Consider the following 25,939-nt stretch of genomic DNA (forward strand, 5'->3'; position numbering starts at 1 on the left):
TACCAACTCACACTACCAGAAGCACTCTCACACCCCTCACACACTATAATCTCACTCTACCAGAAGCTGTTTTACACAGGTCACATATTAGCCATCTCACACTACCAGAAGCACTCTCACACCCCTCACACACTATAATCTCACTCTACCAGAAGCTGTCTTACACAGGTCACATATTAGCCATCTCACACTACCAGAAGCACTCTTGCACTGCTCACAGACTAGTAGTCACACACTGCTAACAGCACTCACACGCCTTACAGAGTAGAAGTCTTATTCAACTGACAGTACTCTCATGCCGTTCACAGACTAGTCATCTCACCCTTCTGACAGCACTCTCATTGTGCAGAGACTAGTAGTCAAGCACTCACACTCCTTATAGAGTAGCAGTCTTACCCAACTGATAGCACTCTCACACCCCTCACACACAAGCCATCTCACACTACTGGCACACTCTCACATCACTCAAACTAGAAGTCACACACTAACAACCCTCAAACTCCCTACAGGGTAACACTTTAATTCAACTGATATCACACTCACACCCTTCACATACTAGCCATCCTGCACTACTGATGTACTCTCACACCGCTTACAAACTACTAGTAGTCACACACTACTAACAACACTCACTCTTCTTACAGTGTAGATATCTTAATCAACTGACAATAGTCTCACTCTCAGTACAGAAAATCAGTCTCTCAGCCCCAAACTCCGCCCTCCACTCCACACAAATGAGCAGTCATACACCACCATAGTACTTTCGCACTCTCCTGAACTAGCAGCAAAGCCTTTAGTGTGTTGTGTGTTTTGTGGATGGGCAAATGGGTTAACATAAGAATGAACCGATGGATGAAAAGATGTATAATTGTGAAAAAGAGTGACTGAATGGACACACGATGATTGATTGGGCCCACAGATGGATGAATGACGGCCAAGTCCAGGCTCTGCAGTTTCTAGCTCGTGGAATCAATGACTGTACAATACAGCTGCACTGAATCACGACATAGGGCAGAACTGACGTATCTGAACTAGACTGGCCATCAGTCCCAGAGGCTGCATTATTTGTATTGATGGAGCAGGGGAAACAAAATATTTTTTTGTACCTGTTAGACCTGACATCCTTGGCGTGGGTTTTTCCCCTATCTTTTGCCTCTGCTACCTGGATTTTTGATGCTGTGCTGGATTTCATTTTTGCTGGTTTAGATGCTTTGGACACTCTGCCACTGCTAATCAGTGCCAGAGTGTAAGTGCTCCCTGTGTAAAATATCATATTGATTGGATATACCCGATTGGCATATCTGTATCACCATGAAGTCCCTAGTAAAGTGCACTGTGTGTGCCAGGGCTGGTGATGACAGATGCTACTAGTGGGTCTGCAGCGCTGATTGCGCCACCCACCTGTGTAGCCCTAAAATGGTGTCTCAGGCCTGCCACCGCAGGCCTGCCTGCAGTCCCCGGACTGCCATGTCCTCCTGGCCAGTGTCCACACTGACCGGGCCTAACCCTTCCCTTTTTATACACGTCAGTCATCCCTATGGAAGGCCCAAGGTACCCCCCTGGGCAGGGTGCAGTGTATGTAAAAGGTAGAGCATGTACTAGTGCAGGTATCATGCTCTGGTAGTGAACAGCGGCCATTTTGTGTGTTCACTGCTGCAAGGTTATCTTGCTCCATAGGCTAACATGGGGGAGGCTGGTGCCAATGGCTATCAGCCTATCTTCTCATAGGAACAACATAAGACATGAGTGTTTGATATCCCTGAGCTCAGCATTTAATAACACATCTTTTAGGAGAGGTTGTTTTTAAATCCTGAGTTGGAGAATAGTACTTTTTAGAGAGTAGCTTTTCTCTTGTCTGACCCTTCTGTGTGCCTGGGCATGCTTGTGGATTGACTGTCTGGTTTGAGAGTGACAGGGGCTGGGGATCCCCCAGGAGGTTGGCTGAGTCAGCCCTTTGCTGAATGACGACATTTGCAAGTAGAGTGGAGGGAGGAGGTAGCACCTGGGAGTGAATAGGGATGTGCCTGCCTTCCACAGTGCTGGCTCCACCTCCAGCTGGGCGGCTGACGACTCTGCCCCTCACTCTGAAAGGAAAGAAGAAGCCAGGAAAACAAAGTGCTCCAGCAACACCCAGAACTGGATCAGACCGGGCTCAGGACCCACTTGCACAAAGACTTCAAAGACTTTTAGGGGTATAAGTAAAGGACCCCTGACAACAGATTTTTAGATTCTACAATCAAGAGGAACCTCTGCTGAAAGACGGACTGCTGAAGGACTAAAGGAAGATTGCCTTGCTGTGTGCTCTAAGGGCTGACCTGTTCTGCTGTACAACTGAAGCTGAGGAGGAGAAGGGGCCTTGCTGTGTGCTGTGACCCTACCTACTTGACCTAACAAGACTTTGCTGTGTGCTGTGTCTTCAACTCTGAATCTCCAAGGGCCTGAGAAGAGCTGGCCTCCTGTTTTGCAACCCAGGGACAGAAAGGTTGCCAAGACTTTAAGACTCTGCTGTGTCCCCTCTGTGCTGCTGTGTGCTGCGAGGACCGTGGACTGTTCTACCAAGCTTCTAAACATCTGCCCCAGGAAGTGCGCTGGCTGCTCTCTGTTTTGCTTGAGAGCGCCGCGCTGATCCTTGCCTGAAATCGACTGCCGTGAGGAAAAGATTGACGTGCTTATTGGCACGTGTATTGCGGTGGCCAAGAGATCGTGGGCGCCCCCGGAGCTACTGCGAAGCTTGGCGGTGTCTCGATCGACCCGCTGACTCGGGGAGACATCCTGCCCGCAATTCACCGCCATGGCCCGGGGCCCGAAATCGCTTCGAAGCTGTGTTTCCCCGTTCCGCAAAGCCGCGGAGAAAGGAGCGAGAAGGCCGCGACCTGATTGGTTGGCGGTGGAGGCTTGGCCGGTTGAGCCGCACTGCGATTGGCTGACACCCAGTGACGTCCGCCGTCGTCACTGGAGGCTCGTCGAGGGAGCCGCGACCGGATTGGTCCATCGCTCGGGAGCTGGGGAAGCCCCGCACCGAACAGCCTGAGAGGAGCGTGGCTATCTAAACACCAAGAGCCTACGAACTGATTCTTTTTTGTGGGTACTGAATCACACAAAGAGACTAGAGACTATCTTCTTACGATCTTGACAACGTAAGAAAGCGAGTAATGTGCAAACCCTTTGATACTTGATTGCCACTGCTGAAACTAGATAAAGTTATATTTTTGATATACTTACCTGTGTGGTCTACGTTTGTGGTGTACTAGGGGGGTCATTGTGGTTGTTACGTGCAAATACTTTACACATTGCCTTGGGGATAAGCCTGTCTGCTCGAGCCAAGCTACCTAGAGGGTGAGCAGGGGTTATCTACCGTGTGTGTCCCTGTACCCTGACTAGAAGCAAGGGTCCCTATTTGGTCTAAGGTACTTACCTCTGCCAACTAGAGACCCCCAGATCTAACATTGGTGGCAGCGGTGGGATCAGAACCAGTATTTGCACTTGACCTACAGTGATTCTTTGTACATCACTAGTCTAGTTAGCAGTTGCATTGCACAAAGATTTTGAAACCTATTTTTGGAAGGCCTAGGAAGCATCATGTCTCTGAATGGAGTAGGCGAGGAGGTGGAATTGCAATTTGAAGTAAAGGAGTTGCTCACATATAAGAAGGAGCAACTAAAGCAATTCTGCAAGCAGCTTGGATGCCCAGTGAAGGGCAGCGCTAACAAGGAAGAGCTACAGAAAGCTCTAAGGGCCTGGTGGGAGGCCAAACATGTTGAGCCAGAGGATTTGACTGGAGAGGACGGTGCACAGGAGCATGGATTTGGATCCAGTGATTTGCCAGTGAATAGGCCAGCACAGTACCCCTTTGAAATGAATGACCTCATAACTTTAATGATACTAATTGTTTGAACGCATGTATTAATCAACAAAATGCACCTTTATTAGACTTTCGGGGCTGATTCCGATTTCGGCCAGAAGGGCTCCGAACGATGGTCGGAGCCCTTCCGACCGAATCGGAACATGTCAGCCGGATTCCTTTCCGACCGAGCCATTCCGATGGGCTCGGTCGGAAAGGAATCAGACTCGGATTTCCGGATGGCTGACGACAGGCTTGGAGAGCCAGTCCGCCGTCCGGAAATCCGTCAGTACTTCCCCGGCCGCTTCTTTACAACCGAGGGAGTACGATGGCAGTCTTCCACTGCCTTTTTGTGCCGGTCTTTCTGGCACGAAAAGGCAGTCGGAAACTGTCTTTGGGGGCCCACAGTAGGGGCCCCATGGGTGCGAGGCTGCTCTCTGTGGATCCATGCACCGGGTGACAGGCACCTTGGGGTGCCAGCCACAGGGTGCAGGGATGAACTGCACCCCTGCTTTTCACAATGCAAGCATGCATTCCGCTCGGAATGCATGCTCCCATTGTGAAGTATACGAGTGCGACCTGTTCGGTCGCATCGTACTTGCAGGGCCGTTATCGACGACAGCAGGATGGTCGGTTATGCTCCTGACCGATGTCGGACGAACCTGAGTCCGTCCGACATCGGAATCGACCCCTACATGTGGGAAAGCAAACTGGCTTTGCAAAATCTAATTTATTTATAAGTGTAGATTAAATAACATAGGTGATTTATGTAAAATTACATGGATTTTGTTGTGTAGTAAAATTATACTGTGGCAAAGAATGCAAATGGTAAGTAAAATGGCTTTAAATGTCGCTTTTGCTAGTAATATCTAACACGGGTTATTAGAATGGCGGTTGGTAAAAAGAAAGGCTTATTTTCTATGTCTAATTTCTGGTGTGTTTGTTCTTATATTTGGCCCTTGTAGGCCATGCCTGAAAATGGCATGGCCTACAAGAGGGACGGGATTGCGTACGCCGATAAAGATGGCCCGCGCATGAGCAGAGTGAATGCTCCAGTCATGTGTCTGCGGCCTATGCCCGGAGTGAGAGATGTCAAGGCCAGCCTGACCTGAAACGAGAGTAGTGCCAAGAGTTCAGTATGTATGCATGGAAACGGATGAGAGAAATGAGCTACAGAGGATGATCATCGGAGTTTGTTACAAATTTCACTAACAAGTTAAATTTCCCTTAGACGTTGTGGATCACGAGAACTACTGTATGCATTTATTGTTTGCAAACCAGTTCGAACAAGGAGGGGGATGAGGTGACCATCACCACTCCTCCAATGGACCAATTAGAATGAATTCAGCCCCTAAAGATTTTAATTTTGAGTGTAGCGAGTTATAGGAAAAGGTATAAATGGGTCTGTGCTTACATAATGAGAAGTCCTGAGCTGCTGAAGTCCTGAGTTCTGAGGTTTGGTTCGATCAGATTTGATTTGATTCGACATTACTTTATTTTTCTATCCTGATGCTATGAGAGACTGTGTCATTTTGGACTTCGAACTTTGATGGGGAGTAGGAACGAGACCGGTAGGAACGAGACCGTCGCGGGAGTTTCCCCGGGAGGAGATTGCGTCCGAGGAGGTTAGAGGGACAATCAGTCAGTAGTGGGAGATCTATCCTGTGATCTGCGGTTCATTCTTCTTTCTGGTGAACCATTCTCTTCATCGCCCTATGGCCAAGGGTAATGAGTATTTTCCGTTTCTATTTTAATTTTACTTAAATGCTGTCAGATAATGCTAAATGTATTTGTCTAATAAAACTTTACTTATTTACTTTCATTCAATGAATTCAGATAAAATCATATGCTAACTCTACGATTGAGTCTGTGATTCTTAAATTAAACATGATCGATAAATGTTAATGAATCGTGATTGAGCTGGACTTAATCACCATCACCTGATTCTACAAGTTGGTCCATCGACCGAATAGCGGAGTACCTTGATGTTTAAAACCGACAGTTTATAGGATTAATGCATATAATGTGTATAATGTACATTCGGTCATTTTAATAAGGTACCCTGTTTGTCCTGCAGCTCGTCTACTTATCATTAATCCAGAAAACTGAGTAAATTTGTGTATTCGGTGTCATGGGCCCCACCGACGTAGGTTTATATGAATAAATAGGGTAGGGGTTTTCTGGGGTGATGTCATAAGGAAATAGGTTTTTAACAGCGGCGCTGCATCAGTATCACAGGCTCAGAGCCCACGTTCAACTAGAAACCGTGTCCCATGTTCCTCCTCCAAGCCTCGTCCTTGCTAGCTTTGGGCACATCTTCTTACTAGCGTTTGTGTCGTGACTCGATTGTTCCCTCTCTCTGTCTTCCCTACTGCTCAGCCAGGATGATTGTTGTAACGTGTGGTGATGTCACGGAATGCTTGGGTGCCTTCTGATGCGAGGAGTGTCAGTTGAATGCAGGCTGAGCAGCAGGGAGGCTGCTCCTGGTGGGGCCATTTACCATCTTACCTACCATCTCATCTACCTTCTACTTTACATGGAACTGGATTAATAAACTACATTCTTGGAACCTACTACCTGGATACATTTGAACTTCATTTACCTACGACAGTTTGTTTTTCCCTCCATGACTTATTACTAGATTTACTGTTGTGCCGCTCACTTGTCCTTTGTATTCATTGGGGCAGATTTACAAGCCCGTTGCGCCACTTTTGTGTCATTTTTAACATGGAACAATTACGCAAAAGTGGCGCAAGGGGTTTGTAAATCTGCCCCATTGTGTTTAAAATCGTTTTAACAGGTGTCACTTTTACACGATTTGTTCCCACTGAAAATTGTTAGTAACTCATTTACACATTGCATTTCCACTTATTCTTTCAAGCAAGTGTTTCTTTTGTGTGTGGTATAATTTTACATCTTAGTTCCAGTAGCTTCGCCTCAGTAATTTACAGTAAGATGTTAGTGTGCAGTATTTGTAAATCTCTCTAAATACTCTCATCTCATCTCTGTTCACAGTTTGTACTCACTCTGGGTGCGAGTCCCACAACGCATTCTGTGTCTGAACTTTTAGGGCGAGTCTATTGTGGTCTTACCAAGACCATCCATTGGCTGGAAGCTTGCCCTTTGCTTACTATTGATTGGTTTAACTTTCTCCATTAGCTTACTTTCTGTTAGATGACTTTCTTTGTTTCAGCCTGTTCATCTTGTGTTTGCCCCTCCCACAGAGCACATGCTCTTCACCATCTTTTTGACTGGCTGGTTTCTATACTTCATCTGCTCACTTAGGGAACTACTGTTTTTCATTTTGTATAAGCACTCCATGAGAATGTATTTCTTTTCCAGCTTTCTCCATAGTATGATTTTCTGCGCCCCCCGTGTGGCTCTCCCTCACCCACGTGCCTCTCTGCCCTCACACACACACACACACACACGTATTGCTATCTACCCCATGTGCTTCTCTCTCCCATGCTCTGGTTGCTCTCTGTGTCCTTTTGTAGGCACACTTGTGCAGGTTGCACGCATGTGAGCACCTACAAAGTGAGGTAGCAGGCTCGTCATCATGTCATGCAACCTCAATGCTGTGCAGCATGAATAAAAAACATTGGCCAATTGATCTCATATGGGAGTCCAATTGGCTTTGCCAATGCTTGTTTACATTCTAATCACACTTTTTCTAGTATCAGTGTTTGAGTCTTTCCCATTTCAAACACTCATTTAATGCCTGTCTGTCTTACAGTATGATCAATCGGGTGCTGACATTTCTGCCTCTGGCTGTCATTCTATTTACCCTTTTACTAGTACTGCTGTCACTCTTACATTGTAAGCTTGCTTTTCGCTGGTGCTATACCTGATCTGTCCAACATTTCGATGACTTTCACTGTGATTCTATCTCTTACTCTTATATTCTCTTGTTGATATTGCTGCCTGTGACTCTCTTCATTCTCACCTCTCATGTTCATATTGCTGTCTCTCTTTCTGTTACATTCAAATCTTTCTTGTTCATATTGCTGTCTCTGACTCACTTACATTCTAACCTCTCTTGTTCATTTTGCTGTCTTTGGCTCTCTTACATTCTAACCTCTCTTGTTCATATTGCTGTCTCTGGCTCTCTTACATTCTAACCTCTCTTGTTCATATTGCTGTCTCTGACTCTCTTATATTCTAATCTCTCTTGTTCATATTGCTGTCTCTGACTCACTTACATTCTAATCTCTCTTGTTCATATTGCTGTCTCTGGCTCTCTTACATTCTAACCTCTCTTGTTCATATTGCTGTCTCTGGCTCTCTTACATTCTAACCTCTCTTGTTCATATTGCTGTCTCTGACTCTCTTATATTCTAACCTCTTGTTATTATTGCTGTCTGTGACTCTCTTATATCCTTACCCCTCTTCTTAATATTGCTGTCTCTCTTTCTCTTACATTCTAAAATCTCGTTAATATCGCTGTCTCTCTTTCGCTTGCATTCTAACCTCTTGTTAATATTGGTGTCTCTCTTTCTCTTACATTCTAACCTCATGTTAATATTGCTGTCTGTGACTCTCGTACACTCTTGTTCATATTCCTGTCTCTGACTCTCTTATATTCTAACCTCTCTTGTTAATATTGCTGTCTCTCTTTCTCTTGCATACTAACCTCTTATTAATATCGCTGTCTTTCTTTCTCTTACATTCTAAACTCTGTTGTTAATATTGGTGTCTCTCTTTCTCTTACATTCTAACCTCCAGTTAATATTGCTGTCTCTAACTCTCTTACATTCTAACCTCTCTTGTTAATATTGTTGTCTCTGACTATCTTACATCTTGTTCATATTACAGTCTCTGACTCTCTTTTACATTCTAACCTCTCTTGTTAATATTGCTGTCTCTCTTTCTCTTACATTCTAACCTCTCTTGTTAATATTGCTGTCTCTGTTTGTCTTGCATTCTAACCTCTTGTTAATATTGCAGTCTCTCTTTCTCTTAGAGTCTAACCTTTGTTGTTGATATTGCTGTCTCTCTTTCTCTTACATTCTAACCTCTTGTTAATATTGCTGTCTCTGACTCTCTTACATTCTAACCTCATGTTAATATTACGGTCTCTCTTTCTCTTACATTCTAACCTCTCTTGTCAATATTGCTGTCTCTCTTTCTCTTGCATTCTAAACTCTTATCAATATTGGTGTCTCTCTTTCTCTTGCATTCTAACCTCTTATTAATATTGCTGTCTCTCTTTCTCCTACAGTCTAACCTTTGTTGTTGATATTGGTGTCTCTCCTTCTCTTACATTCTAACCTCATGTTAATATTCCTGTCTCTTACTCTCTTACATTCTAACCTCTCTTGCTAATATTGTTGCCTCTGACTATCTTACATCTTTACATCTTGTTCATATTGCAGTCTATGACTCTCTTACATTTTAACCTCTCTTGTTAATATTGCTGCCTGTGACTCTTGCATTCTAACCTCTTGTTTTTATTGCTGTCTTTGACTCTCTTACATTCTAACCTCTCTTGAAATATATTGCTGTCTCTCTTTCTCTTACATTATAACCTCTCTTGTTAATATTGCTGTCTCTCTTTCTCTTGCATTCTAACCTCTTATTAATATTGCTGTCTCTCTTTCTCTTACATTCTAAACTTTGTTGTTAATATTGGTGTCTCTCTTTCTCTTACATTCTAACCTTCTTGTTAATGTTACTGTCTCTGATTCTCTCACATTCTAGCCTCTCTTGTTAATATTGCTGTCTCTATCTTACATTATAACATCTCTTGTTAATATTGCTTTCTCTTTATCTTGCATTCTAACCTCTTGTTAATATTGGTGTCTCTCTTTCTCTTACATTCTAACCTCCTATTAATATTCCTGTCTCTGACTCTCTTACATTCTAACCTCTCTTGTTAATATTGTTGTCTCTGTCTATCTTACATATTTACATCTTGTTCATATTGCAGTCTCTGACTCCCTTTTACATTCTAACCTCTCGTTAATATTTCTGCCAGTGACTCTTACATTCTAACCTCTTGTTCTTGTTCTCACTCTCTAACACTCTAACCACTCTTGTTCATATTGCTGTCTCTGACTTTCTTACATTCTATTATTTCTTGTTCATATTGCTGTCTCTGACTCTCTTACATTCTAACCTCTCTTGTAAATATTGCTGTCTCTCTTTCTCTTACATTCTAACCTCTCTTGTTAATATTGCTGTCTCTCTTTCTCTTGCATTCTACCCTCTTGTTAATATTGCTGCCTCTCTTACTCTTACAATCTAAACTCTATTGTTAATACTGGTGTCTCCCTTTCTCTTACATTCTAACCTCGTTTTAATATTGCTGTCTCTGACTCTTTTACATTCTAACCTCATGTTAATATTCCTGTCTCTGACTCTCTTACATTCTAACCTCTCATGTGAATATTGTTTTCTCTGACTATCTTACATCCTTACCTCTTGTTCATATTGAAGTCTCTGACTCCCTTTTACATTTTAACCTCTAGTGTTAATATTGCTGCCTGTGACACTTACATTCTAACCTCTTGTTTATATTGCTGGCTCTAACTCTCTCACACTCTAACCACTCTTGTTTATATTGCTGTCTCTGACTCTCTTACATTCCAACCTCTCTTGTTAATATTGCTGCCTCTGACTCTCTTACATTCTAACCTCTCTTGTCAATTTTGCTTTCTCTTGTTGATATTGCGGTCTCTGACTCTATTACATTCAAACCTCTCTTGTTAAAATTGCTGTGTCTTCTTGATATTGCTGTCTCTGACTCTCTCACACTCTATCCTCTCTTGTTAATATTGCTGTCTCTGACTCTCTTACGTACTAACCTCTCTTGTTAATATTGCTGTCTCTTGTTGACATTGCTATCTTTGACTCTCGTATGTTCTAACCTCTCTTGTCAATTTTGCTTTCTCTTGTTGATATTGTGGTCTCTGACTCTCACACTCTATCCTCTCTTGTTAATATTGCTGTCTCTGACTCTCCTATATTCTAACCTCACTTGTTAATTTTGCTGTCTCTTGTTAATATTGCTGTCTCTTTCTTCTACATTCTAACCTCTCTTGTTAATATTGCTGTCTCTTGTTGATATTGCTGTCTCTGACTCTCTTATATTCTAACCTCTCCCGTTAATATTGCTGTCTCTGACTCTCTTATATTCTATCCTCTCTTCTTAAAATTGCTGTCTCTGACTCTCTTACATTCTAACCTCTTGTTCATATTGCAGTCTCTGACTCTCTTACATTCAAACCTCTCTTGTTAATATTGCTGTTTCAGACTCTCTTACATTCTAACCTCTCTTGCTCATCTTGCTGCCTGTGACTCGCTTACATTCTTTTTTTTTCTTTTTTAATATTTTTATTCATCATCGCCAAAGATAACATTTAGTAATACATTTCATTATACAAATTCCATCAGGCCAATTATACAACCGAATCAACCAGGGGTAAAAGAAGAGAATATACAAAAAAAATAAGACATAATTAGACCCCGGAATGATAACCTTCAACCAGGTTAAACAGTTGCCCCCATATAAAAAAGAAAGCTTTGTTATTTCAGTCATTTTCGAGTCTATCTTTCCAATAGGTAATTGGGGCCCATTTCCGTTTCCCCATTTGCTTTGTCTTCCATCCTTTTTTATCATACAGCGCTTTTTCTAATACATATACAGCTAATAGTCGTGCCAGCCATTGTTGGAATGTTGGCGGATTAGGATCTTTCCACATTGCTGCGACACATAGTTGGCATAAGGTCATTGCTATATATATAAACTCATATTGAGGTATTTCTACACCGTCCCTGGCTACCCCCAAAATCATAACTTCGTTAGTTATACTAATTTTGATCCCAAGTGCGCAATCCAAGAACTGCTCTATTGTGTTCTTAAATAAATCCAAGGTGGGGCATGCAGAAAACATATGTATGGTATCCCCCTGTGCTGCCTGGCATCTGGGACAAGCCACTCCCGTTGTTCCACCCCATTGAGCAATTCTATGTGGCGTATAATAGAGCTCATACATGGTCTTATATTGCTGAGTTTGTAAGGTAGCTACTCTTAGCACCGAGTTTGATAGCTTGCTCGCTTTTTCGACCTCATTACCAGATAAATTCAATTTATTATTCCATTTATCAATAACCTTTCCACAATCATCCTCCTTATACCTGATCAATTCTCCATATACCTGGGAAATTGAACAGCCTTTCTTATCCCTTAAAAATTCCATAGTTTCCACTCTCTTATAATTAGTATCCCCTCCCTGTTTTTTTAACAAGACTGATCTTATTTGCAGGTATTTGAAAAAATCCCTGCGATCTAGTTATATAACTGCTGTGCTTGATCGAATGTTATAAGACCCATTATACCCACTAAGTCTCCTATCATTTTTACCCCCATCATATCCCATCTCTTCATAACTTGATCATGGAATACCGTTGGTAACAGCTGATTATTAAATAACGGAGTGTAATAATTCATCCTCCCAATTTTCATTTTCTTCCTAACAGTTGACCATACTGCCATTGCCGCACCCAGAGTCTTAAACTTAACCTTTTTATAATAACTGCCTTCATTAAACGAGAGGAGCCACTTGTTAGAATCCTTGATCAATAACTCATATATATCAGGGACGCTCTCTCCCGCTCTCCATCGATCCTCCATACTTCCACCCACTAACCCTCTCATGTATTGCAAGACTGTTGCCCAGTAATAAGCCCTGTAATCAGGTGCCGCAAGGCCCCCTCGCTCTCTCGGTAGTGACAAGAATTTCAGTGCTCGCCGTGTTTTGCCTTTAGCCCATATAAAATGATTTGTAAGTCCTTCTATTTCGCTAAACCAGTTATTATCAAATTTCTGCGGAATGGTACGAAACAAATATAACACTTTAAGCAAGAATATCATTTTTATTAAATTACATCTGCCGATTGTTGTTAGGTACAGATTATTTCATCTGTCTAAATCCCCCTTAGCCGATTTAATTACCGGCCCCAGGTTCATTTCCACTATCTTTGAGAGATCTGAAGTTATTGTTATCCCTAGATAAATAGCTGAATCTGTTATTCTTTTGTCCACCATCATTACCTTTTTATTGATTACTATTTGAGTTTTATTCTGGTTTAATTTAATTTATACCCCGAGAGCGCCCCATAGATCGTTGCCTCTCTTTCTATTTCTAGCAATGCTGCTACCGGATCCGTAGATGTTATAGCTAAGTCATCAGCATACCCTAAAATGTTTGTTTCAAATCCATTCAAAACAACGGGCCTGATGTTTTTATTTAGCTCTATCTTTCTTATAAACGCGTCTATATAAAAAGCGAAAAGTAGCGGGGAGCAAGGGCATCCTTGTCTAGTGCCCCGTCCGATCTTTATTATTCCACTCTGCTCTCCCATGATCCTTAATCTTATCGTGGGATTCTTATATAAAGCTCTCAAAGCCCCAGATACAAACATCTCCTATATTTGCCTTCCCTAAAGCCGCCCAAAGGAAGCCCCACGAGACCCTATCAAACGCTTTTTCCGCGTCTAACAAGATTAAGGCCATAGGGTCTCGTGAAGCTGCCGTCCCATCAAACAATGCGCAGACTCTTCGAATATGATCCGCTGTACCCCTACCTGGGATAAACCCATGCTGGCGGGGGGAGATAATCTTACCAATAAAAGCACTGAGGCGATTAGCTAGCATCTTAGAATAAACCTTAGTATCACTGTTCATCAGACTTATAGGTCTGTATGACCCGGGATCGGTTGAAATTTTATTCTTTTTAAGAAATACCACCAAAGTTGCCTCCCCCCAGGACTCGGGAGGTGTCGCCCCTCTTTGCGTATCAATCATTAGCTGATAGAAATCCTCTTCTATACTAGAGAGGAATTTTTTATAGAATTCGAGCGGTATAAAATCGGGACCCACCGCTTTCCCAGCTGGTAAATCTTTGATTGCTGCTCTTAGCTCTTCTAACGAGAAATTGGATTCCATTTCCACTCTGTCCTCCCATGTCAATTTCTCTACTTGCACGCTCTCTATTTCACCACCTGCGGCACCTTTTTCAGGATTATATAAGTTCTGATAAAACTCTTGAAAAATAGAGCATATCTCCCTTGGCATTGTCACTATAATCCCTGTTGCAGAGTTAACCTGTAGAATTTCCCCTTTAGTAGCCGCCTGTCGAGTCCTAATAGCTAAAATACGCCCTATCTGTTCGCTAAACTCAAATTGGTTTCCACGCCATATATTTTCCTGCCGCTTTGATTGCTAGGACCTCGCCCACAGCTGCCTTTGCTATAGCCAACCGTTGTGATATTCCTGCGACCTCTTGTTTGGCCTCAATTACTTTAATAAATTCCTCTTCAATAGCGGCAACTATTCTCTGCTTACCCTCCATTTCCTCTCTCTCTAGTTTATTTCGCTTTAACGAATAGCTGATAGTCTCCCCCCTTATGCCAGCCTTCATAGCATCCCATACAATACTGGGGGGAGCAGATCCTCTATTTGCGTTTAGGTATTCCTTTAGCCAGCTATCCATCTGGGTAACATACTTAGGATCGTGTAGCAGGGCTCTCTCAAAAGTCCAGCTAGATCTCTCTTTTTGTTGATTTGAGACATTGATATCGAGTACCAGAGGACTATGGTCTGACACCACCCGCGGTAGTTTTTTAACCTTGGAAATCGATAACCTAAGAAGCCTGGCACGGGTAAGAGCCTCCAAAATAGCAGGTCTAAGAGCGGGAAAAACCTTGTCACTGACAATAGCACTTCGGCCGGCGGACTAGAGAGAAATCAACCGGCAATCAGTAGCATGTTTTCAAAAAAATCCCCTAGCAAAGAGGGTGAGCTAAGCAATAAAATACCCATGGATGGCACTGACAGTATTGTTGATAGCACTAAGAGGGTAGAGGGAGCCCTGTTAGATGAAGATTCGCTGAGAGATAAGCGAGCCTCCTGGGATAACAACGAGAATACCGTGCTGGACATGGCTGTGGTTAACTCCCCTATAACGATTCAACCAGAGACGGTAGATTGTGCAGACTATGCAGTCTGTGTGGGAGTTTCTACCCCTCTTGCTAGAACAGAAGTTAAAGCTAATGCTAATACTATTGGGAACAAAAAACTTGTTACACACAATGCACACGACATTCCTGAAACTACTGTGGGGGAGGATCACCTCGCGGATGATACAGACTGGGACCCCACAGATCCCACAGAGAACTTTTTCTCCTTAAATGAGGAATCTGTTAATTCGGACTCCGGCGAGTCTCAGAGCAGTAGTGGAGATGATGGTTGCGCAGATACTTCCACGAGTTATTGCAGCCAGCAGGAAAGCCAAAGAACCTACAAGAAAACTAAGAGACTCTCTGAAGGCAAGAAAATTATCCACATCAAAGACAGGATGGATGATGGGAAAGAACTCAAATGGGACTATTCAGACGCAAACATTCATTCTATCGCACTAATACACGGGGCAACTTCTGGAGGTTTGGAGGCTCCTAGAACCCCCGAGTCTGCCACTGAGCCTATTCTAACTACGATCCTACAAAAACTAAATTCATTTCAAAATGAGGTCAAAGCCGAAAATCGCCATGCTCGAATGGCTGGGAAAAAATTGCAGGGGTCAGTTCGCAAAATCGGGAAAACCTGTACTGAAATAGCCGAAAGAATGTCTCTGGTGGAAAATCGAACGGAGGTACTGGAGTCTACCGTCGATTCGCTGAAAATTCAGGTAACATCTCAAGAAGAGGTGATAAAAGACTTTATGTGGAAACTTGAGGAGGCGGAAAATCGCCAACGACGGAACAACCTTAGGATCCTAGGGATCCCAGAAAACTGCGAGGGAAGTGATATTCGTACATTTGTTATCAACTTGTTTAAAAATGCGTTTCCGGAACTAGCACACTGGGTCTGGGAAAAGGAGATCCAGAGGGTGCATAGGTTCCCAATGTCCGTTCCTAAACGCCCACAGAACAACCAGTCCTTTCCCAGAGTCATTCTAATTTATTTTGGAAATTTCTTGCTTCGTCAGGCGATTTATGATCTGGCCAGACCTAATAAAAAGCGGACATGGGAGAATATCTCGTTCTTTGCCAAGCCAGACTTTGCTCATGCAACTGTAGAAAGACGCTGGAGACTCAGGCAACTGATAACACCATTCCAAAAAGTGGGTGCTGCTGTTTTTCTCCAAAATCCTGCCAAATTGAAGGTTATTTCGCAAGGTCGGACCTGGTTTTTTACCTCGGAGATTCAAGCTGAACAATTACTTAAGGAGATAACATCTGGCAAAGCTCCCTCGGGGGGGACTTAAATTTGTCTTTGATTTGATGCTTCGTCTAGTTCCATAGTTCTATTGATGATCAATTTCTTTAGGCTTGTCCATCCTTCTAGTATTTCTTTTTTTTCCTTATACTACTAGTGATAAGGTGAGGGATGGGATGGGATGAGGATGATGAGGATGTTGTGCAGAGAGCGATAAAGAGGGTAAGAGGGGCAGCGGTGATGTAGGGAAGAGATAAGAGTTTGCTTTAGGTATAGGATGGTTGGTGATGGGGGTGTGTGTGGATGGTGGGTGAGGTCTGTTCAGACGCTATCACACAGGCTCAGGATTGAGCCTGGTTGCCTTAATTTTGGTGGGAGGGTGGGGGGGGGGGCTTGGATGGGGGTATCAGTACGGGGGGGAGCGGGGGAGAGGGGGGGTTCCAAACACAATGGTTTTCTTTTTTTTACGAGGCATGTTTGTGGGGAGAGTATCGTTTCCTTTCTGTACAGAATCATTTGATCAATTAATCTTATGGTTAATTAAAAATTGCCACTATTAATATTTGTGGCCTCAACGATATCAAGAAAAGGCAGAGAGTAACGGTAGGGCTACAGGGGATTGGCGCTAATATCCTATGCTTTCAAGAGACACATGTAGAAGGATCACAACATTATTTGCTTAAAACTCTAGGGTACCAACTGATTATTGCCTCATCTCAAGGGGCACGAACAAGGGGGGTGGCAATCTTGGCTAAAGGGGGGGATCTCCAATTTATACGGTCATTGGCAGACAAATTTGGTCGGTGGGCTATCACAGAGTGTCATTACGATTCTGGAAGAAGTAAAGTGACTCTTTGTACTATCTACGGAAGCGTTAGTGATGATCCTGATGTGTTGCTTCTGTTGACTAATGAACTATCTCAGTGGCCTCTTCCCCTAATCGTCTGTGGTGATCTTAATATACATCTACCAGGGGAGTGGTTGTCAGACCCAGATTTTAGATATACAGGGCGGAAACCAAAAGTTTACCAGGCCTTAAAAAATTTGTGTGCCTTGCATGGCTTAGTCGATTGTTGGCCTAACGGTTACCCTGGGGACCCGGGTTTTACATACTATTCATACCCACACTCTCGACTTGTCCGGCTAGATTATATACTTATGTCTAGTACTTTGTGGTCTGGTAGTACAATTGTTAAAACACCTAGAATTCTATCGGATCACAATCCTCTTGTATTAAGCTTGAATAAGGGGTTAAACAAGCCGAAGACATGGACTTTCGAGAGAGCGTTCTTAGGGAATGAGAAATTTTACCAACACATGACAGAATGGATAGCAGGCTTTCTTGAGGTTAATGTTGGTAGTACTACAATCGATGTGGTCTGGGATGCCCTAAAAGCTGGAATTAGAGGAGAGACAATGCAGTTCTCTCCGCTCCAATAAGGAGGCTAGAATAAAAATGACATCACTCCTGGGTAAGCTGGCTAGAGCGGAAGAGGAGCTGACCAAGGCTATCCAAGATAGGGATTCATCTGAGAATAAATTAAAACAGGTTGCTGTCGCTAAAAACCATATTATCGATGTTTTGACAGATAAGGCAGTTGCTAAAGCCTCAGCCCACAAAGAGAAAATTTATGAGTGGAGCGAACAGGTTGGCCATCAGCTGGCGATACGCACTAGAGAAGAATATACCGCTAATCTTGTTAAAGAGATCTTAGATCCAGAATCTGGCCTTAAAACTGAATCCTCCGAGATTAGAAAGGTTTTTCAAAAATTTTATCAGAATCTCTATGAAACCACAGGGAATCAAACAAATAGCGCGGATACATATCTAAACTTAAATGCATCAACAGGTTTGGAAAAAGCAGATCAGGATAGCTTGGATAGTAGTCCATCCCGGGAGGAAATTTTCTTATCTATGACAAGCCTCACTGCAGGGAAAGCCGCTGGCATGGATGGTATTCCAACAGAATTCTATGTCAAATTCTCACCACAATTGAAAGATATTATGCAGGAACTCTTTATTCATATTTTCGAGGGTGGAAAACCACCAGCTTCATGGTCCTCCGCTAAAATCATTGTTTTTAAAAAAAAAAAAAAAAATTCTTTAGAACCTGGGTCCTACCGTCCTATCACATTGATAAACGGCGATTCAAAAATATATTCTAAACTTTTAGCTAACCGACTAGCACCCATCATATATAAGATTGTATCGGAACGTCAACATGGGTTTATTCCCGGGAAATCCACAATTGACCACGTCCAAAGGGTAATATCTCTCTTTGACTCTACCCAGGTGACAGGAGACCCTATGGCCCTCATATTACTTGACGCCGAAAAAGCCTTTGATAGGGTCTCCTGGGAATATCTCTGGCACGCAATGTTACACTATGGGATTGGTCAACGATTCATTAAGGCAACACAAATGCTTTATGTTGAACCTATCGCTAGGGTGGCAATAAATGGGATGTTATCAGACAAAGTAACCATCACACGGGGGACAAGGCAGGGGTGTCCATGTTCTCCCCTTCTGTTTGCGATATATATTGATCCGTTTATTCGGAGGCTAGAGGAAAATTTATTAATCCCTTCAATATGCGTACATGAATTTGAGACTAAAACCCTAGCCTTCGCAGACGACATTGCCATAGTTACTAGCAATCCAAGTAAAGCAATTGCTGAGATAGAGAAAGAGGCCCTATTTTTTGGATCAGTCTCTGGCTATAAATTAAATCAGTCCAAAACGCAGATTATTCTTAATGATAAGATTACGATGAACGATGTTAGAGTTATTAATAAAGCTATATATCTTGGCGTTAGCATATCGGCTGATGTGGATAATATAGTTAAGGACAATGTAGAGCCTCTGATCCAACGTACAAAGAAAGATCTGTTACGTCTTAATAACCTTCATTTAACGCTAGGAGGAAGATCTAATGTGATTAAAATGTTGTATCTCCCCAGATTTTTATATTTTTTCAGGGCCATCTGTTTAGAATTTCCACCCCAACTGTTCCGGTCTATTGATTCTTTATTTTCTAAATTCCTGTGGGGTTATAAAAATCCACGCCGGGCTTTAAAATACATCACTCTCCCAAAGGATAGAGGGGGGATGGCTATGCCTAACTTTAAATTGTACTATTGGGCCACGGTGTTGAGATACTGCTCTGCTCTTATTTCCGTAGAGCCCATAGGCGATAGTATACCTAGTCCACAAACACTCATATTAGGTAGAGGCTCTGAAGGATGCTTGTGGCGCCACATGAATGATAATTACTTCAAGAAAATAAAATTCAAGAGTATTTACGGTATTTATAAGGTATGGGGCTGTTCGCGCAAATTGTTAGGCTTAGGACGATTCTCATTCTACACCCCTATCTCCAAAAATAATGATCTTCCCAAGATATTTGATGACAGGTGTATGAATCGGTGGATTCAAATAGGGATACTTCAGCTCGGCTGTTTCTTTAATAAAGCAGGTTTGAAGACCTTTGAAGATTTACGCAGAGACTATGACCTTTGTCATAGAGATTTTTTTAAATACCTGCAGGTTAGAGATTTTTTGTTAAGAAAGGGGGGGGGGCTAGGGAGAAATTTCACCCTACGCAAATTATCGACCGGATTTGTAAAAGATCCTCTTTAACTATAGGTGAGATTTACGAATCTCTGAACTCCTTGGGTCCAGACGATATGGAGAAACAGCTCGAGACATGGCAAACAAAACTTACTGTTTCACCCCAAACCCCTGCTCGATCCTTTGAAATGTCACAATCCAGCTTTATGTCAGCTAAACTACAAGCTCAGTATTATAAAACATTCTTTTCACTGTATTACACTCCGAAGAAAATTGCCAAGTGGGGGACTGGGAAAGGTACTTCATGTCCACGCTGTTCACTGTTTGAGGCTGATAGTGTCCATATGTTTGCCTCCTGCAATGCCCTGTCAAATCTAATAAGGGAGATTTCCGAGTTTTTTTCAGAAGTATCTGGAACAGATATCTTGATATCTACAGAGGAAATAATACTGGGTATAGCAGATTGTGCTCGTCCTAAAAGCGTCTGCGGGTTGATCTTTGTAGCTATGGCTATTCTTAGGGTTTGTATAGCCTCAGCTTGGCTGGACCCTAACCCCCCGACGTTTCAGCAATGGAGGGCTCGCCTACTAGCAACATATAATCTAGAGGTAGCCATATACAAAAGAAAAGGGCGTAATAAGTGCAAAAAAGGTTTGTTAATATGGGATCCATTGATACAATGGTTGTCCAAGCTTATTTAGGATTATATATATATATATATATATATATTTATTTTTTTCTCTTCCAAAGGGCAAGGTCAAACAAATTGGAGCTATTGTTTTTTCTTTGTTCTTTTTTACCAAATGTATGTATTAACTCTCTCCACAGTCTTATTTGCTTTTTGTGTTTTGGGAATCTCTGAATGTTGTACTTTGTCCGAAATGGTGGGGAGGGGGGAGGGAGGAGGGGCAACTTTGTTGATATAAAATGAAAAATCAATAAAAATGTTTAAAAAAAAAAAAAAAGGAAATCGATAACAACGCTGATGATACCAAAAATAGTCCAATCTAGCTAAAGATTTATGTGGTGCAGAGTAATAGGTGCTCCCCCCTCCCCCTCCCCCATCGTTTTGCTGTTCCCATATATCAATCAGCCCATTATCCTGCATCATCTGTATTAATGCCATATGACTTTTCTTCTTTCAGCCTGGCTGGCTGGATCATTTTTCCACAGTCCATGGAGACCATTAATATTTAAGTCTCCACAGACTATGATAGGCATAGGCCAATTTGTCATTTGTGCATTGATATGATCCAAAACCTCTGAGTCATCAATTGTTGGGGCATAAATAGAGCAGAGTGTGAAATCAAAACCTTGCACCTTACATTCTATTATGACCCATCGGCCATAGGGATCTGCCTTCTGTTTTTTCACTGTCACCAGCCCGCCCCGTGCTAAAACGGCCAACCCCGCGTCCTAGACCCTTGTGTTGTACATATTAAAAGCTGATAGCCTAACTGTTCTGGCAAATATTTGCGGGATACCTCAACATGGGTCTCTTGTACACATACAATATCAGCGTGTATTGTCTTCAAATACTCTTTCAGCTCTCTCCGTGTTTTAGCATCATTCAAGCCACATATATTAATTGTGATTAACCGCATAAAAGTTTGTTGTTTTTTTTTTCCCCCCTTTTACCGCTACTTTCCTCCTTTCCCCTCCTATGTCTTGGCGATGATGTCATTTTCTCTTTTCTCCCCCTGGATCCCCCCCCATTCCCAACCTTCAACAAGTACCCCCCTTTTGGTGACCCCTCCCCCCCCCCGCCTACTGAGGCAAGCAGACCTAAAGTCTCTGTGATGGAATCTGACCATCAGCCACCCTACTCCTTAATTCTTTTTTTTTTTTTTTTTGGTGCATCATACCATAGTATCATCCATATCATCTGTTATTATACCCCATATGTCTGGTCAACTCTACAGCGTGTTCTCCCCCCCTCTTCATACCGTCTCTGTAGGCCTCTATGCTACCTCTTCTCCCCCCCATCACCAATGCCCATATATACAACCCTGTCTGTATGCATCTACATATCCATGGTGCCCATAATATTCTTATTTAGCCTGCTTTCATACAGTAGTGCTGTCTTTTTTTAATGTGTCCAAATACGCCTTTGCTTGTACTTCAGAGGTGAATACTCTAACCATATTTTTATATATGATCTTCAGTCTCGCAGGATTCATCAAATAAGCCTGCAATCCCTTCTGATGACATGGGTCTAGCAACTCTCTCAGTCTCCATCTCCTTTACACTGTTATATGGCAGTAATCTGGGGTTGTGAAAAAGGACTGGCCGTCGAACGAACGTTTAGAATTGGGCCGGGCTTTAGCATACACTTCCTCCCTTAATAAGAAGTTTACGAAAAATATCAATATAGCTCTAGGTCTCTGTAGTCTCTGATTACCTCCCTGAGCCTGTTCCTGTACCTGAGCCTGTCCCTGTTTCTCTTTCTTCTTCATCATTATTGGGAATCGATGTACTCTTTGGACTTCTTTCTCCCAGTCCCAGTGACTCAGTTCTGGAAAGGCTCCTTTCAACAGCTTCATTGCATAAGCTCTCACATCGTCCCCTTCCTTTCCTTCTTCAATGTCCAGAATTCTAAGATTGTTCCGCCGTTGGCGGTTCTCTAAGTCTTCCAGTTTCCATTGGATGTCAGACAGTTGGTGCTCGTGCCCTTTCACCTTGGCTATCTCTTTTACCTGTTGATCTTCCAGAGTGCTGGTGCGCTCCTCTAAATGGGACACCCTCGTTTTTGTGTCTGAGCAGACTTTGGCAATTTTTTTAATTGATTTTTCTAAGTTCCTGGTTACAAGCCAATTTTTCCTCCCCTCAGTTTTCGTTGCATCTTGCAGTTCTTTTATCGAGTTCAATATCAACTGCAGAGGAGGAGCTTCCATTTCTGATCCTCCGAGACCCCCCTGCATCATTGGTTCCGGATAAATCCCCTGAGTAGCTGAGTAATCCCATTTTAAATTTGTTGTATTGTCACCTCCACTGCCTCGCCTTTGCACACCTGATGCTTTTTCCTGTGATTGTGTGTCTATTTGTCGTCTTGAAAGCCTCTTTCTTCTAGTAGCTGTGTCTCTTTCTTTAAGAGAACCTCTGCTGCTCCCTGAGCTTGGACCGAGGTTAGCGTCTGTAGAGATCTCTTCATCACTTCCTTCTACCTCAGAAGGAGTATCTTCAGACCCATCAGTAACTGAAAAGAAATGATCAGCTGCATCTAGATTATCCTCCGTACCGCTGGGACCGCTGCATGCGGCAATCTCCTGAATCAGAGCATCAGTTAATATTGATTCTGTGCTTATAATGCCTGGTGTGCTCTCCAAACTAGTTATTGCTGGTCCTGCTGCTTCTACTCCTGGGAAGCCTCCTTGACCCTTTGACTGGTCTACAAGAGTCACTGAACCCAGCTCTGCTCTGCCCTCGCCGTAATCTACTTCAGCTTCTTCAACTGCCCGGGCGTCCATAATCTCTCCCCATTGCATCTCAGAGTTAATGTCCTGTACCTCGGGAGCCCTCCGTGGATTCTCCTGTGTGTTTACTTTTCCTTTGCGAGTGGCCGCGTGTTAGAAATGGCGATTTCTGGTTGGCTAGGGCTTGCGCCAAAGTCAGGCAGAAACCACCACTCTAGTCAGGGCTGGGGAGTTACACGCCAAAGATAACCCCTGCTCACCCCCTTGGTAGCTTGGCACGAGCAGTCAGGCTTATCCCGGAGGCGATGTGTAAAGCGTTTGCGCGCGCACCCAGCAACAACACCCAAGGCCCACCACAAAAGAAACTCCACACAAGGTATTCTATAAAAATAGCCTTTGTATTATACAAAACACATTAGATAAAAACACACACTTTACAATGTGCCAACAGGCACGGGCAGAATTTACAAGGGATTATATGTACAGGGGACAGGGCCACATGGACCACTGTCAGGAATTAGCACTTTTAGAATTTAGAATATAAAATTACTGTAGCACAAAATAACATATAGCACACAACCAGTAACCACTGGTAACATGTAAGTACCACCTACGCAACCCTAACCACCTTAGGAAAATGTCACGCAGGGAACTAGGACCTCACTAGCACCACCTGTACTAGGAGAAAACAAACAACCACCTAAGTATCACAATACCTGTAGGGGTAATAGAACGTTACACATGATGCATCACATTCAGAGGAGTAGGGAAGGAAAACACATGATGCATAAAAACATTCAGCGGTGTAAGAACAAGGCACATGATGCATCAACACACATTCAGAGGTGCAGGGAAACACAATTGCGCAAGAACTCATATAAGCCACCACCTGTGGCAGTCCCTAGGCCAACTGGCCTTGTAGGGGCTAGGACGCCCTGTCCAGTAAGGCTGCGCAAGCCCCAAGCGTAAAGATCCCAACCTAAACGTTGCAGCTGCCCACTAAGTGCTGGGCAGCTGGAGGAAAGAGCGTGGGCACCACTGTGCCCTTCAATACAAATCTGCCGCTCTCACGTGGAGCCTCTCCTGGGCTCTCGCCTCGCAAAATTCCCCCTAGAGCCTTCGTGGCTCTGAACGTTACTGTGGGGCAAGGGGGGGGGAAGCGGCCTGCTGCCTTCTGGGGCCGCTCTATCACGAAACAACTGGTGCCCCCCTTCGTTGGAGCGCCACGCGCTCGGAAACCACCAGAATGCCCCCAAGTACGTGGGAGCCTCACTCGGCTCTAAAGCAACAATGCGCCCCGTCGATGGAGCCTTTCAGGGCTCTATGAAAATATTGCCCCTCTTCGTTGGAGCCTCACGGGGCTCGTGGACACTGCCCCCGCACCCCCAACACATGCGTGGAGTCCCCCAGCCCTTTGCACTCACCGGGCTGCTCTCCGGGGACTCCCGCGTCGTCTCTACTCTCGGCGGCGATGGACTCCGGAGCTTCTCTGCAACGCGGAGGGGCAGGCACCGACACCCTCCGCACCAGCTCCGGCCGCACTCCGCCACACGGTCCAGCGCGGGGTGGGCTCCCACCTGGATCTTCACTTCTCCCGGGCACTTCGTTCTCGCTGCAGAGGAGCGCGGGGTAGGCTCCCGTCCGCTTCCTGTTCAGACTCCGCCCCTGTCCTCACTCCGGCGCCTGACTTCCTGGGAGCTCGGCCGCGGCGGTGATCTCGGAAATAACAGGGGTGGAATCCCTCGCGATAGGGAATACACGGCAGGGTGGGCACCCGCCACCGACCATGGCAATGCGGGGTGGGCACCCGCCTCAAATCGGCACTACGAGGGGTAATCCCTACGCCGGGGATTCCCTCGTTCAGGCAGCAGTTCGGTGCAGCAGAGGCTACACCGACGCGCTCTCTCAGCGCTGGGGTCCAAAGGAAAAGCGCTCCTAGCGCTAGCAATCATAAAAGCGCTCCCAGGCGCTGCCAGTAAAAGTCCAGCAATCAAAAGCCTTGACGAGCAAGGGGGGGGCAAAGACTGGGCCCAGGGACCAGCTCACAGGGCCCTCCAGCAGGGAGGCAGTCCCCAGTGGCGGTCTCTCCTGGCGCCCAGCAGCAGCAGGCCCCCTCAGATCGGATCCTGGAAGAACAGTTTCTGTGGGGACACAGCCCCATTTTTATACAGTAAAAACCCTTTGTCTGAAGGTGCAGGGAAGGGGCGAACCAGTTACAACAGGTTCCTGAGCACTTGGTTTTGCTCAGCCCCTCTCCCTATTCACTGGCAGGGCTAGGGTCATCAGTCGCACCACAGGGGCCGGAGCCAGCATTGTGTAAGGAAAGCCCTGCCCTATTCAGGTCCAAGGTGCACTCCTCCCCAGCCATCAGCATGCTAAACTCCCTATTCACCACTGGGTGACTCCTCCTGACTCTGCCTTTAGGGCCAAGTCCTACACCGCGTTTCTTTCTCTTCTCTTTTTCCAGGGCCGGCATCATTTTGTCCGTTACCTTCTCTGTATTGACTACCTCAGCTGTTTTATTTGTAATATCTTGGCTAACAGGGGAGAAATACCCCATTATAGGTTTAGTACCCCCTGTATTCACTCCATGATTCACAACATTAGCCACATTGATAGTGCATGTCGGGGTCTCTGAGCCTGGCACCCTAATCTTCCTCCCCCTGGCATTACTCCGAGTCCCCGTGTTGTTTTCTACATCCCCGTTCTCACCTGGGGTGATCTGAGCGTCCTCGGTAGTCTTGGCTTTCTCTGAGTCTTTCTGGGGTACCGGCTGCTTGATATTCATCTGCTCCACGTCCGGAGTTCTTCCCTTTCCTCCTCGCATTATTTTCGGCGCCATCCTAGGAGTGCTGCTCGAACCGTCAATGGCTGATCTTAGTTTGCACAGACAA

The sequence above is a fragment of the Triturus cristatus genome, chromosome 4_2 (assembly GCF_964204655.1).
Source record: "Triturus cristatus chromosome 4_2, aTriCri1.1, whole genome shotgun sequence".
In the NCBI taxonomy this organism is placed as follows: domain Eukaryota; kingdom Metazoa; phylum Chordata; class Amphibia; order Caudata; family Salamandridae; genus Triturus; species Triturus cristatus.